The sequence below is a fragment of the Aythya ferina genome (assembly GCF_964211825.1).
Source record: "Aythya ferina genome assembly, chromosome: 5".
Classification (NCBI taxonomy): Eukaryota; Metazoa; Chordata; class Aves; order Anseriformes; family Anatidae; genus Aythya; species Aythya ferina.
In genome coordinates this window covers 18,183,746-18,199,850 of record NC_140301.1, presented here as the reverse complement: position 1 = coordinate 18,199,850, position 16,105 = coordinate 18,183,746, and the positions used below count along the sequence as shown (strand labels likewise).

At 39.0% G+C, this 16,105-nt stretch overlaps 1 long non-coding RNA gene across 1 annotated transcript in view; it reads left to right on the top strand.

Annotated features, from left to right (window-relative positions):
* Positions 1-16,105, top strand: part of LOC311437237 — an 85,479-nt gene that overhangs the window by 35,598 nt on the left and 33,776 nt on the right. Inside the window, exon 3 of the long non-coding RNA XR_014693384.1 lies at positions 1,672-1,756. This is a non-coding gene — a long non-coding RNA (uncharacterized lncRNA). The remainder of the gene's footprint in view (positions 1-1,671; positions 1,757-16,105) is intronic.

The following is a 16,105-nucleotide window of genomic DNA, read 5'->3' as shown; positions in this document are numbered from 1 at the left end:
AAGGAGAACAGTTAGGAGATTACTTTATTATACTTACTGTGCCATATAATAATACAATAAAGAAACATAAACCAGTCTTCAGGTTTTGATAAGTTACAGATAAGTTCTCATGAAAATACAGGAACGGTAAGAATGAAGTATCTTATCGACTATCTGAACGTGCCGTGGCAATCCTGGAAGAAACCTTTGTAATGTTCAGTTATACATGCTACTCATTTTTCTGTTCATTAGTGGTAACCTATTAGTCAACCCATCCCTGTGGTAACTGTACTGCAATGAGGGAGACAAACCAGGGATGAATTCACCCATGAAGTGGTCTGCTAAATTTTCACTTAGTAAAATGTAAATGTTTCTTATAGAAGGAATTTACATGACTCTGAAACACGGTCCAATTTTTCACTGATGTGGTAGGGGATGCAGACATTGTTGGCCTGATTTTATAAAAATCTTTGAAAACAGTCCATAAAATATCTGAGGAAACCCAAGAGGCACCCACACGTTTGGAAGCAGATTATAAGACAGTTCTGCTGCACAGCCACAGTCATCTCCCTGTGTTCAAAAGAAACTGTATCAATTTCACATTTTTTGCCTTCCTAATGAGAATGTGTCAGAGCTGAAATAAATAAATAAGTAGGACCCCTGTCCAGGGAGCCTTGATGTCCTTCCCATTGTGGAGACCGGGAGGCCCCAGTGCTTCCTCCCTTGGCCGTGACATGCCCAGTGAATATTTCCACCACCCACACTTCATTCATTCTTAACTCTCCTCACCCACTCATCATTACAGCTGTGCAAAGCATCCATTACAAACCCTGAAGCCATGTGAAATCTACCTTCTTAACTTTGTTATGTGCTTCACACAGCTGGGATTGGTTGGGCTTTGGGTAAATTACCTTTTGAGACGATCTACCACGTTTTCATGCAAATTTGGGCCCAGGTTAAGATGGATGATTTATGAGTTGCATATTTTGAAAATCACTGAGAGAGTTTCATATCACTGCATCATGCTTCACTGTGTAGATCTCTGTCATATTCATGGTAATCAAAAAAGATATGTATATAGGACACTGCAAAAGGGAATAATGTCCCAGATGTGCTCTGTGCATTGCAAACAGTTCCTGGCCTGAAAGACCTGAGAAAAAATGAGCTCTTTTTAACTCTTTAACACTTTATTGATTCAAAGTGTAACTAACTCATAAATTTTTATTACATTCCTTTGTTTAGCACATACACATGTCAACAGGGTTTCAATTAGATATGAACTTGTGCAAATAGTTGCCGTAACTATGCTCTCAGACAGGAAGTAGAAGGAAACACAAACTATGAAATTCAGATTTGGAGCTAGATTTTCTATTGTCAAAATGAGAGATTTATTTGGTTGGTGATAAAGGTCTGAATTTGAAAAATATACAAAAAAATAAAAAAGAAAAAAAAAAAGAAGCAATTCAAAGGACAGGATTCAATGTAAGAGGCTCTGTGACTTCTTAGAGAGTATTAAAAAAACTAACAGTGAATTTCACATTTTATTTTTTAAGGGAAGCCCAGACTATTTAAGGCAAGAACACCAAACAAATCACTTAACATCTCAGTTTGTAACAAAAGAACTTCCTTCATTTTGGCTTGTGACATGACAACATTTTATCCGTAAAACAATCTTTTCTCTTTTTTTTGCAGTGAATGAATCCATGCAGAAGATCATGAACACATTGCCAAATAGTATTTGCGAAACACCGCTTCCTGCTGATACCCAAATATTAATGTAAGTGAAATCCAAATGAACTGCTTTAGTGTGTGGTAAATGTTGCATTGTCAAGAGGTGATTTCAGTTATTTTTTTTTTAAATCCTTGAATGTGGACATTTATCAAAGTGCCTTCAAGATAAGTGAAGAAAAGGCTTGAGGCAATTTGTGTAAATCCTGAAAATGGCTTGAGCTGGAATTACCCTGGACTTAAGGTCATAGTGAGAGAAGTATCGAGACATGGGATGCAGCTGAGCAAATGTAGATATGTACTGTGTACGCAGTTATAACTGAATGACTCACCATAGCATGAGGCACTATCAGGTCTCAATTCACATTATCCTTGATATTTAAGATCGGTAAGATGAACCACAGCCTATAGTTGCCTCTTTCTTCCCATCAGCTACAAGGCGGATGGGAGCAAACAGCTGATGAGTAGCTCTCTACCTCCAAGTTAGGTGAGGTGAGTGCCACTCTCAGTGTCTGCTGAACAGGGTTGAGTGCCCTCCCCACTGCAAAATTTGGTAGAGGAGGAAGGAAGTCAGAACACTCAGTGTTTCAGAGGTCAGCGCTCTAGCCTGTGCCACTGCACACAGAATTCTTCCCTTGGTCAAGAATCATTAAATAAAAACAGTATGTAAAAGATCGGCAAGGAAACATTAACAGTAAGTGACAAGTGGTATTCTGTGAAGAAATGAGCTGCAAGAGTAAAATAGAAGCAGGCTAGTACTGCAACATCAGAACCCCAAAGTGTACTTACAACAGTCTTTAATCACCACCTTCACCATGTCCATTTGTTACTTGTACTTGTTGAAACATTACATTCGCCTCTTACTTAGGTCCTGGTTTTGTTGAAGTGCTGAGCATCCTCATCTCACATCAACATCAACACATTGTAGACTTATACCCAGGGAGAGATAAAATATGGCATGTAATGTTTCATATCACATATGTGTGGATAGCTGTGAATCAAGGAAACAATTGCTTTTAAATAAATGATGTGAGAATAGAAAAGTGATAACATAATGCATGATTTGAGAGCAAAAGCCCAGCTCCTTTGAATTCATTTCAATAGCAGTAAAGAGTGATGCCACTAGCAGTGCTGTTCTGAGGAGTCCATTGGCATTTCCACTGTATATTATTGATTGCTGGGGTTGGTATCTGTCATTGCAAGTCATGGTGAGCTGCAATTTAATGTGAAGAAAAAAAAAAAAAGAATGTTTAAATAGCTGAAATGATGAAAATCCTCTCTCTTCCTCTCTCTGCATCACAAACAAATAAAATACAATTCTGAAATTGTATGAAATTTTTGCCAAACCTCATATCATAAACACCTTCCTTTTAAAGGAATGGGTAGTAAACAAGAAGATGAACAAGATAAGCTAGCTTAATATTTAAAAGATTTGCTCAACACAAATCCTTTGCTTTTCACAGGGGCTTTTGTTACAAAATGAGAAATACATTACAAGCCTCATTTAACCATAACATCAGGAAAAAAAAAACAACCTACTGGCATACATTTGTAATGAATGCTCAAGTAAACGTATCTGTTCATCTATCTGTCCCAAATAGAAGTGTCATAAAAAACATTAGAACTGAAATTTACTCCCACTGAAGGCTGCAGTAGCATTTCCATTGGCTGGAATTGGTTCCTGGGAAGTTCATTTCAAAGATGATTATCTTACTATCAGCAAGTCTAGGAGCATGGACTCCATGGCCTTCCACATGAACACTAAAGGGAATAAAGTGCTATAAATCCCTGTTTCTGCAATGATAAGTATTCTGGCCCCAGTTTAAGTATATAGAAATAAATTACAGTTACGTGTTTTTAAAATCCTACAAAATCTCTGGGTTACCACATCTGCTATCCTACCAAAGGTAAATATTCCAAGGCTCTTGTTAAAACTGTGACTTAAAAAGCAGTCCAGGGCCCATTTCACTGTTTGTTATCAGATGGTTCAATTACTTCAGTTACAATTCCTATCTAAAGATGGTCCCTGACTCTTTGTTTTGGCTATATACAGAATTTGCCAAATTCACTGTTCATAATCCAGAAATAAAGACTGGTTTATCTGGGAATTTTCAAATAAATTGGATAAGATTGTGACTCTCAATTAATATAAAAGTAGACCTATAAGGGCTTCCTGAAGTCGATTTTAGTTTGGCCTCATAAATAACCAGTCTTTCAAAACTCTCTGATGGCTAAAGGTAGTGGCAAAGTATTTTGGTCATGCATGTCAAGCACATAGGTCAGAAGTAAGCAGACTTCTTCCTGGTTCTTCATCCTTTCTTGTGTGTTTTATTCACAACTTTTCATTACTTGAGATGACGATGGTTATGTACAGCTTTGAACAGTACTCTACACATGGCTGCACACTTTTGAGCCACTACTAAGTGAAATTCAGCACCTCGTAAGTTGTTCGGCTTGGAGAACAGGAGGGTTAGCTAGTGGGGGAAATCAGGTGTCCCTGCTGAGATGCTCTCTGTTCACAAGACGCTTGAACTCTGCTGTCCTGAGCACGAGGATTCACGTAATCAGAAAAAGATTCCTTGCTCTCATTCCCAGAATCTTTTCAGCAAACATCAGGACTGAAATCCCCCTCTGCAGGCTCCTCCCAGAGCTGTGCGCCACAACTCCTACAGACTGCCTACCTCTCCTTCAGGTCTGCTTCTGAGCTCTCTCTGCTTTTGCGTCTGCTCTCTCTTTTCTACATACAACCCTGCCCAAAACAAACTCACCAAGGCTCCCCACCCAGATCTTTTAAATTCCTAGGCAACCTTGCATTTGCCTTTGTTTTGGGCAGAAACGTGTGCTGAACTGTCTTTTACTGCTCAGAAGAGAAGGGCGGTGGTTAAGCCTACCATTTTCAACAAGGCTTAACCCAGCCTGCAACAAAACTCACAGCAAGGATGTAACCACTTCACAGCTGTGTATGTGTGTGTGTGTGTGGTATGTGCAAAGGAATTTGCAGAAGAAATGGACATCCTTCCCCAGATTTCCAGCTGGACAGGAGACACAATCAGGATGAGGACAGTTTAGTTCATTTGCCACTTGCACATAGGAAAGATGCATAGTTCTTAGCGGTTTATTTCTGCTGGGACTAGAGATACTGGTGCCCTTATGGTTTCTACTTCAGACATCAATGCACTCCCCAGCTTTTTTTTTTTGTTGTTGTTCTGAGTTGACTCAATCTGAGACCACTGTGGAAGCCAAGGAGGCCACACAAGATGTTTGGCTACTCAGCAATGCAAGTTTTCTGGGCTGGAACCAGCCTCCACCTGACCAGCTTGGAGGGTGCAGAAGAGCCTTTCCTGGTCTGCACTTGACTGAGTTCACAAGCCAATCTGTAGCGGAAGCCTTTGCCTTCCTGAGACCATGAGATTTGGCATGGTTGGATTATCTATGGAAGTCTCTCTGCTGATGCTTTGCCATAAAAAACTCATTTATACTCTGCTCATAGATGCATAAAATATTGCTTATTGAACTTGTGTGTGTCATGTATGTCAATACCCAATAATGCTAATGTTGATCTTAATAAGACAGCATTTTGTAACCTGGGTAGGCTTGTGCGTGATGTGTTCAGTGGTGGCAGGAGGACTTCTCCAAAAGCAATGTAGTCATTTGTTAGCAGCAGACAAGTTGTGTGACGGAAGGGAGTGGTTAGGAGGCGCTCCGTAACCTGGCATCTTCTTACAGACAGAGTTTAAGTTAAGGTGGGTTATCACACATAGCCAACCCTAATCCCTTTTAAATGAAGGTTCTGTTTATAGAATATCGAGGTCAGGATTATAAATCCCGGAACAAATCACCAGGTATAATTAAAAGGAATAATGCCAGTTATATTTTCCAGTCATTCTCAGTACTTTAAACTTGGTCTCTGTACTCCTTGGACTTCTCACAGGTAAGTAGAGATAGTATCTCTGTGATCTAATAGTAACCCGTTTACTATAGTTCCTTTGTTTCTACCACTAGCTTGAAATACATACCAGTGTTACACATTGTATATGGCATAACAAACTAGTTAATTCTTTCAGTTTTGCACTGCTGTGTTCAACAGTGCTTCAGAAGTATTTCCAAAGAAATTTCCAACCTTGTTTAGATAAATTCACTTTGCCTTTTTCGTTTTTTTTTTTTTTTTTTTTTTTTTTTTTTTTTTTTTTTCTTTTTTTGTGGTCAGTTTCTAGCAGTCATCTTCAGTTCTCCAATGAGAAATTTACAGGAATAGAGAGGTTTCTTGACAGGTCACAGAATATTTCCAAAAAAAAAAAAAAATCTATTTTTTCTTTATCACATAGCTTTGCAAGAAAAAAAAAAAAAATCTGATTCTGAGAGATAATGTACTTCCATCAAGGAAAGACAACAAAACAAAATGAAGTGCCACATGAATTAATCTTCCTTTTAAAGAGGTAGCACTCCATTTTAAATTGAATACTTGTTGACTCCTTATAAGGAACTTTAAAAATACCTAAATTAACTTTAAAAAGAAAATGTTTACTGACAAGAAAAACGGAAAAAGGTGTTATGTTTTAGTACTGTTAAATAGAATATTTGTATTCTATCAGTACAGCCAATTACAGTAGTCAGTATAGTCAGTGGTATTTAACTAGCAGATATTCGGTATAGTTAAAACAGTGGTTTGTAGCACAGCATACACAAAGCACAGTAAATAGCGAGACTAGTACAGAAACATCCAATTACAGAGGTTTATCAATTGCAGTAAAGCTGTATATAATTTTACTTTGAGAAACACACCAGGCTGGAAAAAGGATAATTATACTTTGCAGGTAGAGAACAATTTCCTGACAAGAATCCAATTTATATTAAAAAATTGGGCTACATTTTTATGTTTTGATTTTCCAGTGAAGGTGTAGGGAAAAAAGAATACAGACTTGTTTTTTTCCTCATTATTTGGTGGTCCTTCCTTGAAACTTTCCAAACCAAAGCCATTTCTCACATCTGGTTGGAACACAGATCTTTAAGACATTCAAGTAATTCAAATCAGATGTAAAAATCTAAGCTACACTATATGAAATTCAAGAACGATATAGTTCTTACAGGGTTAGACAAGTCTGCAGTATGGCACCTCTTTTAATCAATAACAGTCTCAGTTTCAGTTTATCTGTAAATATAATACTATAATTAAAAATGATCTACTGCATTAATTATTTCAATACCCAGTGTAGCAAATTACCAGGTTAGTGACACTTTACATTTAAAATGTTATTAGCAATTTCTTATCACTTTACATGGCAATATGGTCTGTATCAGCTTATAGTTCCAATGGAAAATATTGAAGATCACTAATATCAATAAGCACTTCCTTATCTCAGCCATTTGTAACTGCTTGTATTGACTTTCATTACATTACAGCAGTTCTGCTTATACCCAAATGGTAGTCATTAATTGCCACTAACTAAGGCACAACTATACATAATTTAAATTGTTTCCAATAAATGTTCAATTAATGTCTGTTATCTGCATTTAATTTCCATTGATTCCAGAAAGCTACTGTTGAGCTTAATTGCCACCATAATGAACACAGTTTACCGTAAGTGTCATTGGGTCTCCAGTAATACCACTGGACAGCTATAGGGACAAATTTCTCTCTTACTGTCAAGCAGTAGGGAGCAGTGCTACACAGAGATCACAGTGCAAATCAATGGCTAAAAACCCAAACAGCTGCAGCTGAAGTTGACCAAGAACAGTATTTACCTCAGCAACAAATGCATGCTTTTCTAGGATACCATTCCAGATGGCTAGAAAATATTCTAGAGGCTTCCTTAGGCTTAGTATGTGAAAATAAAAGGGAATTACAACAGACTGTTGAAAGCAACACAGCATTCTGGCTTGAAGTCTTTTCCACTTGGGTTAAAAAATTATATCTGACAAAGAGTTCTAGACTAACAGAAAAATCGGTGCAACTTGTTTAATCCTTCTTTTCTTTTCTTTTTCATTTTATTATAATTTTGTCCATACAAATACTTTGGCTGACCAAGGACTGTGAAGAAAATAAAACAAACCCTTATTTTTAGGACTGCTTCAGATATTTTTGGATAATACAGGTTCATAGCAACACCTTCAAGTAACTCATTGAGATTGGATCATTTTAACATATTGTTAGGTATTTTACATAAAAATCAGTTACATTTAGACTCTCAGAAACTGCCAATTCATGAGAAAAAAAGCAGTGGCTTAAGAGTGATCTTGTCTAATGTTCCTTTAGAAGAGCAAAACAAAAGAATCAACTTGCTGAAAATTAAATGTTACTACATTTTCAGAATGACATTTCCAATTTAGCACTGCAAATATTTTTTTCTTATTTTCTGTCCTATTTCAAAGTGAGATCTAGATGAAATACTTAGCTTTTATTCAAACAAATCACTTGATTGACCAACATCATCTTATTCATAATCATGCTTTGTAATTGCTTTCTGTATTCTTTTATTGCTTTCATTAGGACTGGAAGTAAAACTCACCCCTAAAATATTCCCTGAGATGAAAAATCTGTCTCTCAATGTGCTTCAGTAAATTAGAATATTTTTTCATTATCTTCATTTTCTGAATATGTTCATAGTCTTATCCAAAGTAGATGTTATTAAAATAGACCAGTTTTAAGTTACTAAAAGCAGAGCTTTACTGTCAAGAAATTTGTCTCAGAAGGGAAGGATTGCTGCCTTTTAGCTATGAGTACTGTTTAGGTCTGTCCTACCAGTCAACATGGACCTCCTGTACAAAAGTTGCCACACATCCCACATTTTAGTATGGTCAAACCTCTTGTCTTCAATTAAATGACAGTAGAGTATGTCTTTTCCTATGTTTTTATTACAGTCTACTGTTCCTTAATAGTTCTGCATTTGCTTAGAAAATATAGCACACGTAGGCTGGAGAGGCACAAATTACCATAAGATCTAGGATCTCCAAATTTGAAGACAATCCTGGTAGCCGCTTATAGTGAACTGTTATTCTATTGTAGTGGATGTTCATCACTTATCACCAATTTCTCATCACAGGAAAATGTATGACTATCTCCACTGTCCCATTTCTGCCCTCTTGTACCTATGCTGCTCACCAGAGAAACAGGGATCTTGTAGAGTTGCCAATCCTACTGTCCTGTAGACCTAAAATCTATAGTGTCAGGACATTCTTTGAGGTGAGAGAGAAATCCAGATTGAAAACCCAGATTTTTCAGGCTTGTAACAGTTGTAATATGGCTAATACACAATCAGGATATGCTCCCCATATAGCAGCCACCACAGGGCACCCAGTCCAGTCCCTGCATGGGGACTCTGAATGGACCTCCGAATTCCACAAGTTCACCTTAGGCAAGAGCATGAGCTGCCATGGCATTAGGTACAGGGTGGTGCTTGGGGGTGGGGGGAATTCCAAAACAAATTCCTGCCCTTCTTTCCAGTTTATGAGAGGGAGTTCTTGGGGTGGAGTAAATTAAACAAAGGAAATAGCATTAACAAATCAGTGCAATTTTTCTGTATATCTCTTCTGAGGCAAGAAAAGGTGACCTCTTTTGGATCATACTGTGAAGTTTGGAGCGTAAAAAGAAGGACAGGTTTTAAAGACTGAGAATTCTGTTTTGTAAAATACCTTGACACCAGTATTTTGGGAAAAAAAAAAAATGTAAACTCAAACAGATGTCTTACCAAATGGCTAAAACCAAAGCTTCAGGGCAACATTTTACCCTGAAACTACATGGCAACCGGAAGAGCTTGCAGTAGGCAGACAATTGCCACATCTCTACTATTACATTACAAAGAGAGAAAAGTGGAGAGAAGTCTTCTTTTTCCTTTGAGAAAGGTCACAATATCTCAGTTATTGGCTTCCCTGTTGCCTCTTCACATCACAGAAAAGCTACACTGCCTTGTTTCTACTGATTAGTTCCTCATCCTCCTAGGAAAAAAAAGGAAAGGAAAAAAAAAAAAAAAAAGGAAAAAAAAAGGCAGAGAGGACAGAGAGGAATGAAGAAGGGACAAGCAAAGGGCTGAACAAACCAATGAACAAATTAACTCATTTGTTTTGCGGGTGGAAACACAGTCTAAGAAGCAATGCTCCATCTGCACCCCAGAGGAAGTTCAGCTCTGCTGTGCCTTAGAGCACATCGCTGCAGCCAGGTCAAGAGGTGACAAAGTCTTGGGCAGTAGTTAAAAACTTTGCATCTGAAACAAAAGTGGCACCTCTAAGAACCAAACCCAAATGTTGAGGGTAATGGGCTACAGGTTAAGGGACAGAGCATCCAGGAATTGCTGAGCCTCTCAGGCAGCCCTGAAATGCAAACCAGCATAACAAGGAGCTTATGCACATCCTGTAGAGGACTGATACTGTAAAGAGCTGATGCAAAGAACTGAACAAAGGAAACCATTTTGCAATGCACAAAAAAAAGGAGGAATTTTATTGGTCTTAGAGAACTTATCTTCTGAAACCTTATCTATTAACTATTTACACAGACATCAGTGGTGACAGATATTATCTGCGCTTCCTTTTGATTCCTTCCCTTTCATGCCAACATTACCTGGTCTAAGCCTCTCCAGCTAGCCCACTGACAGCAAGACTCTTGATCTTCCTATCCATTCATGCCTCCTATTGCTGCTTCTTTTTTTTTTTTTTGTGGGCCAGATGTAGTCTCAACCCACAGCCATGTTTTAGTCCAAGCTCCTCAATGGAAACCTCTTCTCATAATATCAAACATTAACCAGCTTCTCTTCCATGAGCAAGATTTAGAGATTCACGTGTCCTTCATATGCAACAAAAATGAGAATTTCACGCTTTTTTTCCCCAACAGTACAGGTGAGGCTGTCCTCATCCACAGTTAGAAAGCATGCAGAAGAGACTGTTAAAGACAAGCAGAACAAAATGTGTGCAAAATATGACAGATATTAAAGGAAAGTCATCTGGATGCCACAGTTGCCATGTGCTCCAGTTGGTGAAGCTCATCTTGTGCTCTGACATTACAGGAAAGCACTTGTCTTAAGATCCACTTCCTTGTGCAAGTTACCAAAGTTAAGCTGAATGCTGTTCAGTATGCCACTTCCCAACTGTAATAGCAACAGAGAACTGTTGCTGTCAAGAGCCAGAACTGTATTCACATACATATATTTTTTGCCTAATTAAAACAAAAGCAAAGTTTTGGAAGTAGGTCATATAAGGAAAGAAGTGGTAGTCTCCAAACTCAGCTGCAGAGAAGTTTATCCTTCCTCAGAATAATGCTGCAAATAGCTTCGTATAGACACCCACCATGAGAGCAAACAGTTATTCCTGTCTCCAAGTTGAAAAGAGGCAGCATAACATGCATAGCATCTAGTGCTTGCATGTCTTGAGCCTAATTTCCCAAATAATTTAAATTGAAATCACAGGCTGCAACCAATGTTTTGTCACACTGCACCAGATAAGGACATAATTGTTTTTCTCTTCCCATGCAAGAGTTTCCCTGTTCCTTTGGATATTCAGATTGCCACCATACAAATAATTTTGCTCTTCAGCCTCCTGAGATTTAAAACCTCACCAGTTTGACCTTCATTGATAAAATCTCCTGATTTTCCAGGCTCTGGAGCCTGGAAGCAAAAAAAAAATGAGGATTAGTTAAGGACTGTGGCCAGCTCATGAACATTTGTTAGCTCCTCCAATGCCACAGCTCATGCTGTTTTCCTTTCACACAAATTACCCTGGAAGCCCTGCCCGATGGGGCAGGTGCTCATAGGAGATAAGCAGCAGTATGAAAAGTTTGGGAATTAATCCCATTGTGCAATAAACTTGACATCTAATCTACTACTTAGATTTGTAACACACCCAGTAGAGTTTAACTAATTTGCCATTGCACTGTTAAACAGCCTTTGTGGTCCATGTATCCTTCCCAACGCTTTTCAGCAGTACTGTAGAAAGACCCATTTTACTGTAAGTAAAGGTGCTCCACATGCATTTTCCTACATGTTTTTCAGTTTTGCATGTGCAGACTTTCACTCAGTCCTGGACAACAAACTCAGATGACAGTGGCATGGAGATCCCTTTTCCAGTGGGATCTTTTTTCTGGTGGGCAGCTTTTGCGGGGATTTGGACATGGACTTGGTTTCTAGCCACACAGCTTTATCAGGCCTCAGGTGCTTTTGAGCATGTGCAAGACTTCAAAACTTGTATACCTTAAATCTGGAAAAAAGATCATACGATCCTTAAGTACCTTTGGGGCTAAGCATCAGTTGAGCAAGGGGTTTCAGGGCTTAATTTCAGGTTAAAGGCATAGTACTTGAATTTAACTTCTGTACCAATTTAGATTCCTAAATATTTTCTAACCTAGTCACTAACCCTTAGTCACTAAGGCATCTGAATGAGTGGCAGAGATTAAAATAACCACCTTTGATAATTCCCTTAAATTCCTAAATTAAAAGCACTCCTAAGAGATACATAAATGGTTTGCCTGTTTCACACAGACCAGAAAATCAGGACCAAAGTCCAAGAAAAAATGACATATCAAAACATCAGCTGAAACAGAAGGTTCCAGCTGTTTCAAATGCCACTAAACCACAATGATTATTGCTAACATAAATAAAGCAAAATCTTAATCCAACGTTATCAAGGAGTGACTAACCATATTTCTCTGTTCTTCTGGTAGTTTTATGAGAGAGTACATTTTCATCAGAAAAGAGAAGGATGGCATATAAGCTGCCACTTTCTGTTGTAGTATATAAAACCACAAACACCTACAAATGCACCTAACAAATAATTGAACTTAATCAGTTCATATTCAGCAGAAAAAAAAGAAGAAAAAAAAAAGCTGTCAAACCAAAGTCTAAATTATGTCCTTGATAACTGGCTTGGATTTTGTTGTTGTTGTTGTTGGTTTTTGTTGTTATTATTTTTTGATTAGACGATGTCACTTCCTTGTGAGCACCACAAATTATAACAGTTGCAAGACCTTTATGGTTGCTAAAACCAAAAGAATGGTTGGAATTTTTTGAAAATCTTCACAGTTTCAATAGTCACTTCAGACCGACATTTTGTATATTAAAAGCTATCTTTAAAAACTAAATAGGTGATACAGCATTCCAGAATCTGGCAAGACAGGGAAAAAAAAAAAATCAAAGCCTGCAAATGCCAATCCATTGCACTTTTGCTACACTTTATGATTGTGGTGAATGGTTTGGGTCAGTTCATTTGCAGACTCCTGGCTCCCTTAATTCCAGTAAGAAAAATGCCAATAACGTTTCTAAAATAAACCCAGCATCTCGTCCCTTCTATTTAGGGTAGCTCTTCTTCTGTCCAACCACATCTCCAAGCACAATGAGAATTCTCTTCTACCACCTCAGTAAACTTCCCTTCACTGTTGGTAAAAGTGCCTTTTTTCCATTGCTGGCATCAAGAGAATTTTCAAGATGTGTTCCATGAGTCATTTTTTTGCTACCCAAGTTAAACCGATCACACAAAGTTCCCCTTTCTTTTTTTTCCTCATTGCCCCACTATCCTGCTACTCTCCAAAATGTTCTCTGAGAACCCTAATTCTAGCTCCTTACAATACAAGGGAGAGGATCGCTGAAGTTTGACACTGATTTAAATGTTACTGTAACTCCTTGGCTTTCCAAAAAGACTCCTTACTAATGACTAAAGGAAAATATTTTTAAGGACACCACAGAATGCCTGCAGCAAGTCATGACACAGGGAAACCTGAGCTATCTGGAAGTGAGTCCTTTCTCATCGGAGCAATGGAGCCACAACAGGAGGACTGTTCAGGTCCAGGAGTGTGCTGCCTGGATAAAGATGATCTTCTGGGATCCAGTGTCTTATCTGTTCATGGCAGTTAATGATTAGTATTTTGGACAACAGGAATTTTCACAAGGACTTGTGCTTCTACCTCTTAAGAGATTGTTTTAAATCTCTTGCCTCTAGATAAGTATTCTGGTGTTTCTCTGTGATGTTTGTGTTGCTCCAGTAGCTACGAGGTCCTTGGCACTGGAATAGACATAACAGGGTGCAAAGATTTGAAAACCAAAGACGATTTTTTTTTACTGGACCCGACAAGGGATTTAGGATTACATGTTTCCACCTGAGAAGTGAAGATGTCAGAGCACTGACACAGGTGCGGATGTTGAGTCTCCATTCTTGGAGATATTCACAAGCCATACAGACATATCCTGGGCAATGTGCTCTGGGTGACCTTGCTCGAAAAGGTGGATTGGACAAGATGACCTCCAGAGGTCCCTTTCAACCATTTCAACCATTCTGTGATTCTGTGAGAAATTAACAATTAGTACAGGTTTGGTAAAAAAAAAAAATAAATAAATAAAAAAAAAATAAAAAAAAATAAGCAAAGCTAAATAGATTCATGGGATTGGATAAGACATATCTACTTGGTTCTCTGGAATGGAAGGACACACCACTAATGGTTCCAGATTTACAAATCAAGTTCCTACCTGCTCAGGTAGTGGTAGAAGAGGTATTCAAAGACCAGAGTAATGAACACAACTGGAGTGAATGGAAGTTGAGTAAAAAGAAGAAAAGAGGTTCCAGTAGCTCCATCAGTACTTGTCCAGTATAAAATTACTGCTCTGGACACCCATGCTGATTAATCTTTCCACTAATATGAGCTGTCTGGTAGATTCACTGCTCAGACGTTCAGTCCTTTCGCATAAAGGGCCAGGTGAACAGCTGGAACACACAATCTCTATTTCACCTTGGTAAAATACAATCTCTTGACATCATTTAATTAGTGTATTTCACTCTTTTCCTATTGCAAACAGCCCATGTGTTTATGTTCGAATGACAAGATAATAGAGAAAAATGTCTCCTATAATTGTTCTACAAACTATATTGTTCTTTAATATGAACACAACAATAAAGTTGTGTTCATAAACTTACTGTTACCAATATAAATAATTACAAAACCATAAAAAATATAAATGCACGCAGTAACCAGAAGTATAAACCCACCACTACTAAATAGCACTTCATAACTGTGGCTCTGAATTATTACTCCTTCACCAACACAGCCACAGTATCCGACTTCATAAAATCCTCCTCTCTACAAATTAAATGAATTGGATAATTAAAAAAGCCTATGTTTAGTCCACAAAGTGAAACCACCATCACTGTAGCATGAAAACGAACCCACATTTTTAAAAAACAGTAACATATAATTCCCTGGCAGGCATGATCCATACCTACTTGTTCTCTATCCATTTGAAGCTGTGGGCAGCTGCTTTGCTCTTCATGATAGCCTCAGATGTGCTGCCAACAACTTCAAGTCTAGATTAGAAAATCTTAGGGCTGGGACTTTGGCTTCCTACCTATCTGCAAGACACTTCATTGTGAACAGTAAATAGAGAACTACAGACTGAGAGTAGAAGGCTTGGTATAAAAGGCATGGCACAGGCCATGTGTGCATGCAGGTCTTGCACGAGGACCTGCCTGGCAGGGCTGGTAACAGACTCAGAATAGGATGGCAGCAGCTGCTCACAGCTGTCTTTTTACTACAGCATCTCCTGCCACCACGGGGAGAGGAGCGCCGCAGTGGAGCGGCAGCTGTGCTTGTCCCTGCAGGTCTGGCAGAGGCGGAGATAACCAAAATTGCAGGCCTGATCCCGCAGAGGTCACACATACCCTACACCCCACTCTGCTAGCCTAGAGAAAGGAGGCAAAGAGCAGGAATGCAATTAAAACACAAGGTGTGTGATTCATGCAGGGGGTTGCGTGTGAGTGTTCATATGCCCGTGAGGTTTAAGCAGAGCCGCCACATCCCCATGGGCAGGCAGAGCCCATGCGTGCACACAAAATACTCTCTGGTAGAAAGCAAAGGAGAGGAAGGGGAGAGAAGACATCCCTTTCCCCTTCCATCCTGCCAAGCCTTGCATCACCTTGCTGCTGCCAGCCTCCCTTCTCATCTGCCCAGCCCAGGGCAGATGTTATGGTGAGGCCATGCCCTGCCCGCAGCGCTGCCTGCCTGGGGATTGCCTCGGGGCTCCCTCTGCTCCCAGCAGCACAGTCACTCCCACCGCTGTAGCTGAAGACAGATCTTTGCCTCTGTGTTTTCCTACCTTGTGCCAAGAGACACCTATTATAACCCCTAAAATATGTTGGCTGTACTGTGCTGCCTGATTACCTCCACATCACATTAGCCCTATAAATAGGGGAAAAATACACCTAGATAGATGATGTCAGAGAATTCCACATGTATGTTTTATTCCGAACGGCGTCTCCAGAACAGTTGCTGACACTTTGCCAGTTGCATTTGACTTGTAATATTTCAGCATTTGCCAGCAGGACTTTGTGCACTGTATGCAGATGGCCGGGTGTTATTATCCTTCCACCCACATGCCTGAGTCCAGTAACAGTCCTGCTCCTGGCAAAATACAATCTTCTCTCATCTCTCATCCCA